Raw genomic sequence first — 14,246 nt, 5'->3', positions numbered from 1 at the left:
ACCAGTAGTTATTTACCTTTGCCTCACGTAGGCCCATCGCATTAGTCATTTACTTACATTCGCCTCACATAGGCATGTAACAATTCTCCTTTGCTATCGTTGAATAAATAATACTTTTCGCTTTACTATCTACGCATTTACGTCTATACAAATTACCTCTTACTATGAGTTCAAGTCAAAACCACCCCACAAACACTTAGAGTGATTTAGATAATCCGTATAGCCTGGCCAGCTGGATTATCTAGGTCCCTTTAGCTGTTTCACGAGGTGCTACATTTAAAACGTGGCCACGGACAAAAATATCATAGACCCAAGTGGTCCAAACAAAGGGCACGACCCCTAACAAAACCTTGGGAGATTGATCCCCTCCTCAAGTACATCGCGTATAATGCTAATGTAAACACATAGAAGCAACACATTCATTCTCGACAATGTCAAAATAAATAAATCGAAATATAAAACTTCAAAGTCAAACGAGGAAGAAATTCAAACGAAATAGTAGTGGACATACCCATCTACATCAGCGATAAAAATAAAATGCGAAATCCATAAAAAAAATCATAGCAATAAAAAATAAAAGGGAAAAGTTAACTATCCTAACAGATAAGTCTAAACTCCCCTACCACGAGCGGAAGACGCAACCACGGTAGAATCATCCGCAACCATATCATCCACGAGCTGTGTACCCGTCCCATTGACATTTACCTCATCGTCCTCTTCGTCGGATATGCCAGCTTCCATCCCACGAATCACTTTCTCGCTGATACCACCCGCATCCCGCAGATATTTGCGACAAGCGCGCACTAATGGCTTATAAACCACAGCCAATGCGTGCTCCTCAATCATAGCAGTACACTCGTCACTACCTCGGAAGCTAGCCTTGGTTTCCTCCACGATGGACTCCTTATAAGCCACACCACCTGATGTCGTGAGGAACCTCTTCCCCGTCGCCTTTTCAACTTCATATTTCTCTTTGAGCTGATCGTAACATACGTTCAACTTATGAACATCATCCTTATATGCCTTCGCTTCACTTCGAATAACCTCGAGCTCCTCTGTCTTCTCAGCTAGCTCCTCTGTCCGCCGAGCAAGCTCTTCCGAGCGTAGAGCAAGATCAGACCGCGTTACCTCCAACTGGCTTCGAAGTTCATCTTCACGCGCTTGACTTCGAGCCCTCTCATCCTCCTCCCTAGCCTCCACACTCTTCCCGTGCTCCATGAGATATCTCCAAGTCGCTACCAACTAAAAAAAAAAAAAAAAAAAAAAAAAAAAAAAAATTAAATAAAAAAAATTTACACAAAGAAGAGGGGAAATAACACTTAATATGATTTTAAATAAACAAGAACTCACCCGACATATGTCCCCACCGGCTAACTCCAACATGTGACCAGGGCCCTTACCAGACATTCGAGCACGATCATAATCACGAACGAATCCCTCGGTACTCAACATAGGTAGATCACGATCCGACACATCCCAATACGACTCTTTACCATCGCGATTCACACCATAGGTAAACAACTGTTTCCCTCCTCCACCATGGAAAGCATAAGTCTCCTCTGGGTCAACCCGAGGACGCTTAGGCACAGCTACATACTCGGTATCCACCATCTTTCCCTTACCACGATCCCTCGTCAGTGGACGCCCCTCCACTTCACCAGCACTGCTACGATCATCTGCGACTACTCGAGGACTTTTCACATGGACATCCTCACGAGTCAAACCATTTGAAGAACCTCCCAACACAGAGGGAACCTTCTTCGACTTCTTCTTCGACGACCCATTCGCCTTAGCTCGAAGTGCCGCAAAGGTGATACCCCCATCTACAAGAGATAACAAATACATGAGAAACATGGGGTATACAATACCAAACAACTACAACAAAAAAAAAAAAAAAAAAAAAAAAAAAAAAAAAAAAATGAATAAATAAAAACACAAGCCAAGGCAACAAAAGGATATACGATGCTGACCCTTCACCGTCGGTATCAAACTCCTCGGATCAAATTCCACATCACACAACCCAGATTCCTCAATCCTCTTCGCCATATTTGTAGTCATCGCGAAACTCTCACACGTAGGATTCCAAACTACGGGAACATCAAAAGTGGGAGCCCTCACGTAAAAAAAATAGGTCTTCCATTTCCCCAAAGATAGCTTCACACTCTTCACGAATTGGTAATGAACGCGAGGATGAAAGCAAAAGAAAGGCATATTATTGGGCCGATGTAGCGTAAATAGCGCCTTAAATAAACTCACAGACACAGGCAGACCTACTCGAACCACCCTAAAATGAAACGCCTGGAACATCAGAACAGCAGTGGGCGTTAGCTGACTATACCCAATCTTGAATTCCTCGCAGACCTTCAAAAAGGTCGGATGCGGTGTAATCTGGGACGTACACGTCAAGTAACCCAAAAACACCGTATGAAATCCATCGGGTGGCGAATACAAACGGTCGCCCTTCTGAGGTAACAACAACTCAACATTACTTGGCGCTCCAGATAAACGACGAATAGAGTGCAGATGCTCTTCCGTCAACACACTATCAAAATTAACTAAGTCCAAATTAATTAGCTTCTTTTTCTTTTGCCTCCTCGTATCAACCTCAACATCACCTGGCGGAATATCATCCTCCTCCCCCTCGTCATCCGTCGGATCAACTTCACTACTTGACACCGGATGTTCACTCGCCAAAGGAGCTTCATTCGAATCATCACTATCGCTCCCAAAATCTACGACTCGATGCCCATAGCGACGTCCACTGGAATCCGCTTCATCAACAGTAGGGCAAATATTAATATTATTACGCACTTCTACATCGTCACTCCACGATTCAATAATTTCTCGCCGACCAAAACTTCCCCCGTTTAAAACACCAAGTGAATCAGTACCCTCGGAAAATAGCCCGTCAATTTCGGACAAACCGGGTTCAAAACCGGGCTCTAACGCGCCCCCACGCGCGCGCGTAGCCTCAAAAGGGTCAGATCCACGCGCGCGCGCGTCACCCACCTGCCCAGCGACACGTGCACCCCCCCCACTGGCCCCCGCGCGCGCGTCCGCTTCACCAAACCCACCAGACGCGCGCGCGCGTCTATGCAAAACCCCCCCAATCACGTGCCCGCCAACGCCACCTGGACCAATAGCGCGCGCGCGTCCACCCAACTCGCCAACCGACGCGCGCGCGCCTCTTTCTCTCTCCTCCACCGACGCGCGCGTGCGTCTATCGGGTTGCGTGCCCGACGCGCGTCTCACCTCATCTGCTGGCCCACGTGGTCTGCACTCCATCCCTCTCTCCTCCTCGGTCCGGGTGCAAGCCTCCGGCTCCGCGGCTTCACTAGGCTCCATACCAGACTCGAAGCGCGCGCCCCCTCCCACATGGGACCGGCCGGCTTCTTGGCTCGAGCCGACAGCCGTAACACCAGCTCCCCTTTTATTTTCACCTCGTGAATTTCCTACTGCAGACCCAAATTCTACATCCGATAATACAGGTTTATCGCGTTCCATACCCACTGTACCAAAGGTCTTCTTGCTCCCTTCAACCGGATCTCGAAGTTTAATTCGCAAAGATTTCGAATTACCCGAATTCGACATGAGAAAAAATATCCCCGAACAAATTATCAAGAAACAAAAAATTTCTACTCTACCGCAAAAATAAAAAAAATTTCAAGAGAAAAATAGCACAGAGGAAGACCTAGAGTTAAAGACACATACCCATATTTATTCCACAAGAGTTGAAGTTTAATTCTTTCCACCGCAAAAGGAGTCTATTTATCTGGCCCTGGTATATTATTTAAAACCCTTAAATATATACCTGGTTGCCAAATAAATATAATAATCCCTTATTTAAATTAAGGAATTATTTCACCACCAACGGAAACAATTCAATAGACGACGCAATTAACTCTCGACACGACCCGGATACCTCTAGACAAGTCCCCATCTCGAATCGAGAGTTGGGGGGCTTAATGATATACCTAATTGGGCCGACCCTATGGGCCCCAAGTCATTTAACAATTAGGCCCATTACACGAAAGCCCAAGCACCTTCAAAATAAGGCTTGGGCCCAACAAAATAAGCCCAACTCAATCAACGACATATAAATAGAAGTTTTATTCATTTGTAAAGGTACGTTCTCATTTTATCGACAATCAACCTCGAATATTATTCTCTCAGCTATCTCTACGATCCGTACATCTGACTTGAGCGTCGGAGGGGTTTCCGCCGGATCAACCCCCGGCTTAGTTCACGTGTGCTCTTTTCGCAGGGACCTCAGGATCATCAAGTTATCAAGCTACTGATCCGCTTTGCTCTCCCAACTCGTTTTCTATACTATCCTAGGTGAGCTATATTTTAGCATCATCAGGTGGTTTATTATTACACACTTGGCATTCATGCACATTCTTCATATTTTTCCTGACACAACTATATTTATATGGATAAAAATGTGCTACAAAATTGTCAAGCGCATCCTGAAAAAATAAATGAGACGAGTTTGAGCCTATAATAATGAGGCATGGTAGTATCTTATCTTAAGCCTATAGTACTGGAGGCTGATTAAATTTGAGTTGAGCCAAAACAAGCTCGCTCACATAGCACGATTACCTTCCCCAAATTTTAGTAATATAATTTAAATATAGGTTTTGTCCCAATTGCCATTGTTTTATGTCTTTTCTACAACACTCTTTTCTTACTATGCAATGTGATGAAAAAAAAATCCTAAGCAGATTTTGCATTTTATTTGTAGTTGTGATTTGTTATTTTTAGTAGTCAGATTCTTAATCGACTATGCTTCATAGGCGATTAATATACCCGATAGACAAAAAAAAATTAGAAAACAAAATAAATAAATAAATAAATAAAATAAGTAAAAATAAAAAATAAAGAATTTCCTTAATCGACTATGTTTCATAGTCGATTTTCCTGACTATGCTTCATAGTCGATATATAAAACTGATACAGAAAAAAAAAGTTCAAAAAAGACAAAAAGCAAAAAGAAAAAAAAAACTGATGACCAGCTCATGATGCAATGATGATGTGGGCACGTGACACAATAATAATGTGGCGGGCAGGAATAAAATGGGAAAAAATAATGACTGAAAATTGATGTGAGTTTTTCTTAGATTGAGCAAAGTATTTTAATTTGGTCCTCTCAATATTTAAAGAAGTAATAGTGGATTTTCTCAAAGAGCCCTTTAATTTAATTGTTTGTTAGTTGGTCATAAATTATAAATTAAATTTTTATTAATTGTTGATGTCCACCTTCTTCTAGTCAGGCACCGCCCAGGCAATGTTTGGTTACGTTTTGGGAGTTATTCTCATTTTATTTTGGGAAATTGATTTTTTGAGAGAATAGTTGGAGAATGAAAGTAATATTTGGTTACAATTTGAAATGAGAAAAAAATACACTGTAGAAAAAAATACACTGTAGCAAATCATATTTAAAGGTTTTCGGGAAATGTATTGTAGAAGAAATAATTAAAAAATAAGTAATGTTTGGTTTTTAATGAAGAAAATATTTACTATAGCTGTGAAATAAATCTTTTTACTGTAGTAGTCAAATCATGTCTGAAGGAGAGATAAATTTTAGAAGTTGTTTTGAGAATTGTTTTTGGAAACATTAACAATCGTTTCGGGGAAAGAATTAAAGTCAGATGAAAACGTAACCAACTACAGTTAAACAACTATAAATTAATACAGTCGGGACTAGCAAAATTCTATTGATTTAGCGAAATATTAAATTATCGAACCAATAATTTAGTAGGTTTTTACCGAGTCGGGACCAGAAAAAACTATTACTTAATCGAGATTATTAATTTATCGAGGTTCTACTGTAGTGTCTCGAATCCATTTCAGTTTTCGATCTTAAAAGATTTTATATATAGCTGGTGATGATGACGACGATGTGGAGATATGAGTTCCAGGAGCTAGTGATAAATTTAAACGAGGTTTATTTATCGTTAAAACTATTCTACCACACTTACATTAGTTGATTATGAAATTAAACTTAATCCATAATCATAACTAAATGGGGGGAGGGGGATTTTAAAAATAAACGGTTTTAGGTTGTTTAGGATCGACAAACTGAGGGGGGCTTAACCGGAGTCCAATGGGTCGGCCCAATTATATTTCAACTGAACCTAATTTATAGTAAGTGGGGGCAAGTTCGAACTTACAATTGCTCAACCTAAATTAAACCCTTAAACCCACACGACTAAGTAAATTATTAAATATTTAATGTATTTATTATTTTAATGTAACGGTTACTTATACAATTGAACAAAATATTCTTGAAACACAGTAAGATTTTTTTTTTTTTTTTGAAAAAAATGAATTAGAGTTGGTGAAATGTATCACTAAGAATGTAAGGGATAATACATAATCTTATTTTACTTAAATATGAAACGTTTGCGACGTAAAACTATATTTATATGGAAAAAATGTGCTACGAAGTTGTCAAGCACAACCACAAAAAATAAATAAGACGAGTTTGAGCCTATAATATAATGAGGCATGGTGATATCTTATCTTGAGCCTATAGTACTGAAGGCCGATTGAACTTGAGTTGAGCCAAAACAAGCTCGCTCAGATAGCACGATTACCTGCTCCAAATTTTAGTAATATAATATAAATATGGGGTTTGTCCCAATCGCCATTGTTTTATGTCTTTTCTACAACACTCTTTTCTTGCTATGTGCTAAATATTAGGTTTTTATTAATTGTTGATGTTCACGATGTTGATGTCGGATTGCCTTCTTCTAGTGATGCACTGTCTAGATTTACGAATGCATTTCAGTTTTCTTGTCGTAGAATATTTTATATTTGATGATGATGACGACGACGACGACGATGTTGGGAGATAAGTCCAGGAGCTAGTGATAAATTCGAACAAGGTTTATTTACCGTTATTCTAGCATATTTGAGTCAAGATCGATTTACAATTAACGGGACGAGCTTGAGTCATTTTCTAAACTCGATTAATATGTGAGCCGAGTTTGAGCTTACTACGACTTAACCCACATTAACCATGCCCGACCAAATAAACATTTAAAAATTTAACGTATTTATTATTTTAATATACTACGAGTACATGTACAAGATAATCTTGAAAACAAAATTAAGATTTTATTTTTTTGAAAAATTCAGTATAAAAGATACATAATCTTCTTTCACTTCAGGATGAAATGTATGCGACATAAAATTGTATTTATATTGCTATTGTTTTTATGTTATGTTGCTCTTTATTATCGTGGAAGAGAGTTTTGCATCTCAACTTTACATCAAGTAATTCTATAAATTGGGGGTAGATTATTGAATAAACTTGAGTTGTTGATGTAGATTCTTCATTTCTTATGATATATAAAGTTTTCAAGTTTGCAATATATGTATAGATCTATGTTAGTACGAAATGAACCCGAGGCTCGAAAAAATAAATGAAGCGAGTTTGAACCTATAAAATGAATTTTCAATAATCCCCAAACTACCATTATAAAGCCCATACATACCCCAACCCTAATTTTCATCGTTCTTCATTCTCTTTTCCATTCTCTTTACTCACAGAAACACCAGCGGTGGCGGAGGACCATGTCTCAAGTCATCGGCGACGGAGACGTGAAGACCATGGCAGCGGCGGAGAAGATGGAAGCAGCAGCGGAGAGTGAAGACCATGTCTCAAGTCATCGACGCCGGAAAACCATGTCTTTTGAGTAGCTCTAAAAAAAATTCTTTCATCTAGTTGATTTCAATCTAGATCTATGTTCTGCTTTTGGTTTCAATCTAAATCTAGTTCGAGAAGGAAAAATGGTTTGATTGGGTTGAAGGATTGTCGGTCGGATGAAGTCGCAAGGTGTGGGATGGAATGGGATGAAGTTGCAAGGATTATGGTATGGTGTGGTGTTGCGACGGCGTGGGGAGCGGATTTAGGGGTTTCTTTTTTGGTAGATTGGGCGGAGGACAACGCGGATAGAGAAATTCGCGCAGACTGTACGTGTTCAGGAGTCGATTAAGGCTTAGTCGAATATATTCAGTAGTCAATTAAGGTTAATCGACTCCAATTTTTAATTTTTATTTTTGCTTTTTTTTGTTATTGTTTCCAATTTTATAAATCAATTATAATTTTGTATATATATTTTTTTCTTTTTTTTGTAAAATAGTTGATTTTCCATTTTTTTTAGCTGTGATTTGTTATTTTTAGTAGTCAAATTCTTAATCGACTATGCTTCATAGGCGATTAATATACCTGATACAGAAAAAAATTGAAAAACGAAAAGAAATTAAAAAAAATTAAAAATAAATAAATAAATAAAGAATTTTCTTAATTGACTATGTTTCAAGTCGACTTTCCTTAATTGTCTATGCTTCGTAGTCGATTAATAAAACTGATACATAAAAAAAAGTTAAAAAGATGAAGAAAAGAAAAACGTCTGATGACCAGCGCGTGTCGCAATTATGTTGTGGGCGCGTGACACAATGATGATGTAGCGGGTGGGGGTAAAATGAGAAAAAATAATGGCGGGAAATGGATGTGGCCTTTCTTCAAATGGAGCAAAATATTTGAGAATTTCGCTATTGAAAGAAGTAATAGGAGTTATCTCAAAGAGCACATTTATTTTATTGTTTATTAATTGGTTATAAATTGTAAAAGAATTTTTATTAATTCTTTATTAATTGTTGATGTCCACGATGTTAATGTTGGATTGCCTTCTTCTAGTCATGCACCGTCTAGACTTTCGAATGCATTTCAGTTTCTGGTCGTAAAAGATTTAATAGTTAATGATGATGAGGACGTTGGGATACAACTAGACATGGCCACGGGGTGGGTTGGGTCCGCGTCCAACTTTTAGAGGACCCAAAACTGATTCATGGGAAGGCGGGTCCGGGTTCGGGGGGCAGGTCCACCCGGGTCCATCCGGCTCCGGGTCCAAACCGGTTTTCGTGTTTTTTTTTTCAAATAATTACTATAAAGAAAAAAAAAACTTAAATTAAAACTTGAAATTAACTTTAAATTCAAAATTACAAAAGAAAAATTGAATTTAAACACTAAACAATTTTAGAAAAAAAAATGAAACAATTAGGACCCTGAGACATAAATTAAATAAAATGAAAGTTGTGAAGATTGGATTACGGGTATTTATAAGTGAAAATAATAATTGAGAAATTTTTCAAAATTAAAAAAAAAATCAAAATTGAATTTTTCTTTTAAGTTAAATAGTATTTTTTTATGTTTTTCAAAATTATATATATATATATATATATATATATATATATATATATATATATATATATATATATATATATATATATATATATATATATATATATATATATATATATATATATATATATATATATATATATATATATATATATATATATATATATATGCATTTGTTATTAGTGGAGATTTTTAATATTAATAATAATGAATTTTTCAATTAATAATTTATTAAACATTAGTTATACAATTATTATAATCATTTTACAGTGTTATTTATATTTATAGTTATGATTATTATAACAAGGAGTATATATAACATAAACAAAAAGTGTAAAATGATTATAATAAATAATGTTAAATAGATTATTAATTATCATGTTCATTATTATTAAATAATTTTAATTAAATTATTAACAAATATAATATGATAAAAAAAAAATTGAAAGGACTTGAGATTAATCCATTTAAATCTTACAATTCGATTCTAATATTTGAATAAAATGTAAATGTAAAAAAATGATTAAATCATATGATTAGGGGTGAAAGCCGGATGGATAGGATCGGAATTAGCCTTTTCGGAAAATTTCCAAAAATTTTCGGAAGTACAAAATCAATTCCAATTCCAATTCCAAAATTTTCGGAATCTAAAAATTCATTCCAATTCCAAAAGGCCTGGAAATTTCGGAATTTCGGAAAAAAAATCGGAAATCACATAAGCTTTAAAATTTCAAAACTTAGGCGAAATTTTCTAAAATGTTCATAATTTTTCGAAAATAAGAGCATCCAGATCGATAAAAGTTAAACTAATAACTACTAAATTTCAGTTCAAAAAAATAAACAAAAATAAACCCAACATAATATCCAATAAAACTTCTAACAACAATTCATTATGTCAAAATCCTAAAACAAACCTTATAGGTGTATTTTTTGGAAAATAAGTATTACATAATATATACTATTTATAGGTGTATTTTTCGGAAAAAATCGGAATTTTTCGGAATTAATTTCGGAATTAAATCGGGTCGGAAATCGGAAATTTCAAATTTATTTTATATAATTCCAATTCCAATCCAAAAAAATTGGAATATTTCGGAAATCGGAATTTCGGAAGTCGGAATGAAAAAAGTTGTTCCAAAATCGGAACTTTTCGAATTAGAACCGGCGGAAATTGGAAAATCCGTTCCAACTTGCACCCCTACATATGATATTCAATTCTCTATATTTTTTTAAAAGTTTCTTATATTGCACTTGTTGATAATTTAATTAAAATTATTTAATAATAATTAATATGAAAATTAATAAATTATTTAACATATTTATATGTCATTTAAATCATTTTATACCGGCGTTTTATATTATTTATATTTATTGTCTATCTTTAATCAAAAACCTTTGTCGGCCCAGTGGTAAGAATTGCCCATTCTTTCCACGCTTGCTCGAGTTTGAACCCCCTCATGTTCATTTTTCGGACAAAAATGTTGTTTAATACCCGGGTCCTCGAGGTGGGTCCAACGGGTAAACCCGTCGGGTCACAGGTCCAGAAATTGGGACCCGAAACCGACCCGTCTGACTGAAGCTCGGAACTGACTGAAGCTCGATCGTTGAGCCCAATTATATTTGTGTCGAGCTTAGTTTAATAGATTCGATTAACTTATCAACTTATAATGGTTCAACCCAAATTAAGCACGCACAACTAAATTAATATTTAAATATTTAGTATATTTATTATTTTATTGCTACGGCTGGCTACATGTACAAGTGTACAAGATAATCTTGAAAGAAAAAAAACAAACTCAAAAATAAGGAATTAAGGTCGGTGAATTCTTACCACTGGGCCAACAAAGGTTTTTGATTAAAGATAGACAATAAATATAAATAATATAAAACGCCGGTATAAAATGATTTAAATGACATATAAATATGTTAAATAGTATCGGGGGATCCTCAATCGATGAGTAGTCTTAGACACGGCCGTGGGCCGGGCCCCGGAACCGGACCGAACCGGCCCGTAATCCCCGGGACGGGCCCAGTTCTATGAATTGGTGAACCGTGAACCGTGAATCGTGAACCGTCATTCCCGGGACGGGCCCAGTGTTATAGACAAGCCGTACTGACACACCTGCTACATGTTCTCTCAATGGAACGCTAGCTTTCATCAAAGACATGTTAGCTGCAGAAACGGACGTCATCACTGTGGATCCATCAAATCCCATGACTTTTGTATTGATACAACTACGTGGAAACTCCTCTTCAGTAGGTAATACAACAACTAGAGATTTCTCAGCCAGATCAGCATAACTAACAGAAATTTCGTACGCAAGTCCAGCTTGTTCACCAACTTCATTTATAGCAAATAGTGGAAAGATATAGCGAAACATAAGTCTGTTCAACGGAGTATTGTAACCCCCCTCCCCCCCAACTGACGACAAATTACCCTAGTCTCTCCACAATAGACTAGCGATGAACCACGTTCAGGATCAATTCCAGTATCGCAATATATGGATCAAACTTCATCAGGTTGTCTTCTGTCAACCCTAATACCTCTGAGTAAGATCATTCTACTCACAACCTCTTTTCGAACATCCTGTAATAGAGATTGTAGGTCTTGTTTATAAAATTGTCCTTCAATTATGTTTCAACATAGTGTGAGACTTGTTTCCATTTGTACAAACACGTTTGGCTTTTTCATATGATAATTGAGTCAAACACGTTTGGCTTTTTCATACATGAAGTTCGTTATTTGAGATGATGGTATGCAGTTCATTTGACCAGCTTCGGACGCCACGGAACTCTGAGGATCCATCAATTTAATTGTTTTGTTGAACCACATCTTTGGTTTTCTACCATAAGACTGCTTTGCGTCTTCTGTTGTCCTTTGAGTTTCGACGATCCCTCTGTATCGTCTGCTGACCTTTGATTTTTGATCATCCCTCTACGTCTTTTACTGACCTTTGGTTTTCGACTTCCCCTTTACATCTTCTGATAACATGCTTTATAAGCATGACAGTGATTTCAACGCCAATATGCTTTATAAACATGACAGTGATTTTCAATGCCAATATTATTCCTTATTTTTTTGTCGAGACATAAATGGGTAAACAACACGTGTCTGGTCCCCAAAATGTCACCTTCATTATGAAATGGATACACTTGCTTTTCGTGAGTATAAGCGCGGTTGTGTTCCTAATCCGATTGGGAATCGTGCCCGTTTGCTAGGCAAAATTCAAGCAACAGATGCAGCTCGAGCTTTAGCTATCGTTGTGGCCGAGGCGATTGTCATTGCTACAGAGGTAGCTGCCGCTGAAGTTGATGCAGCTGCTGAAGAAGACGAAACCGAGAACTAATTGAAGTTGATGTTTGACCTTTGATGACTTTTAAATAAATATTTTGTTTTACTCATTGAGAACCTTTTTAAATGGTCTACTGAGAACATTGTGAATGTTTATGCAGTTTTGTGATGTTGAGAAACTTGTAATTGTTATGTTGAACTTTTTTTAACCTTTGAGTATTTGTTGTGGCTGTTGATGTTGAACAATTTGTGGCTGTTGATGTTTTGAAGTCACTTTGTTGTTGATGTTTTGAAGTCAGTTTCTAACTTTAATAAATAGAAAAACACACCTGAACTACCTATAGTCTATCTAGTGTAGGGCATGCACACAATAGTCATCTTTTTTTCCGTAGGTTGATGTTTTGTCTCGCACGCTTGTTATATTTATTTATATAGTGAAGCCTAATTAATATCAAGCGGCCATTCACGTCAGGGTTAGAGGTCTTTAAAGATGGAGGCTCATTTCTTTTTCGTAGAACGTGTAATAAGAAACTTCACAAGATACTCACATCAAGAAAGTTTTTATCGAATTGTGACAATGTGTACACAATTCAAATCTAGAGTTTAGAAACTCCTACTTTTCACAATGTATAGTGATCCGACGGTACAATTGTCCAAACCAATCTCTCATATAGAGTTTGTGTGACATTTTTTTTAAGAAAAACAACTATCACTTTACGAATGGATCAGATGTTCAACATCAAAAAAATCAATTTCATTCATTCATAAGGTATACTTATGTCTTATGAATACAATATCTAAAAATCAAGATGATCCATCATATAGATCATTTTTTATGTTCTAGATAACAACTACTCAAATATTCTTTTAGAAATTAAGCTTCTTGACTTTCGATTGGTTATCAATTTCAAATATTACATGCATCTACTTACACACACATGCGAAATATATTATATTAAAGATAATATGCATCAAGTTGATCTTCAATATACAAATATCACAAATATTGAACTTAAGCAAAATAATATCATAAATAGCATAAATTATTTATGATGTAACATAACATTTTGAACTAATCATTATCTTATAAGCATACAAATATAAACGTAATCATAATTACATAATTCTAAATATTCACATGCATTATATAATTTAGGCATAAAATGTCATTATATGCATTTCAAAATTAACATAGAATAATCAATCATTTCATACATTAAAGAACAATCATGTTCTATTTAATTCAATAATCTATTGTCCGACTGAACATCATTATTCATGCTAAAAATTATTTATATTCATAGCATAAATATTTATATAATATAATCATGTACTACAATATAATCTCCAATTCATAAAATTATACTTCAATAGACATGTATTATATTCTTCTAATTATATGTACCCATTGACGTCGACATCATGTAAATAATATAACATATATTGAAAATAATTACTATAGATTTTTTCAAGTTCCACAACAAATGCATCATCACATATTATTATGCATTAATTTAATTTTAAAATGATGCATATGAAAGCAAACTCTCATGCATATATCAAGATTAATCCAAGCATTCCAATATATTAAAATAGCATTCAAGGTTATTTATCATGCTTTCATAAATAAGTTATCATGCCAATTATAATATATACTGCAATATTATTACGTCATATATAACTCTATCATGCAACATAACCATGTTTCTATCTCATATAATATGATATTATTTATCATTTAAT

This window comes from Erythranthe guttata, chromosome 14, assembly GCF_056151865.1.
Source record: "Erythranthe guttata isolate IM_541 chromosome 14, IM_541, whole genome shotgun sequence".
NCBI classification, from domain to species: Eukaryota; Viridiplantae; Streptophyta; class Magnoliopsida; order Lamiales; family Phrymaceae; genus Erythranthe; species Erythranthe guttata.
This window is presented reverse-complemented; position numbering follows the sequence as displayed.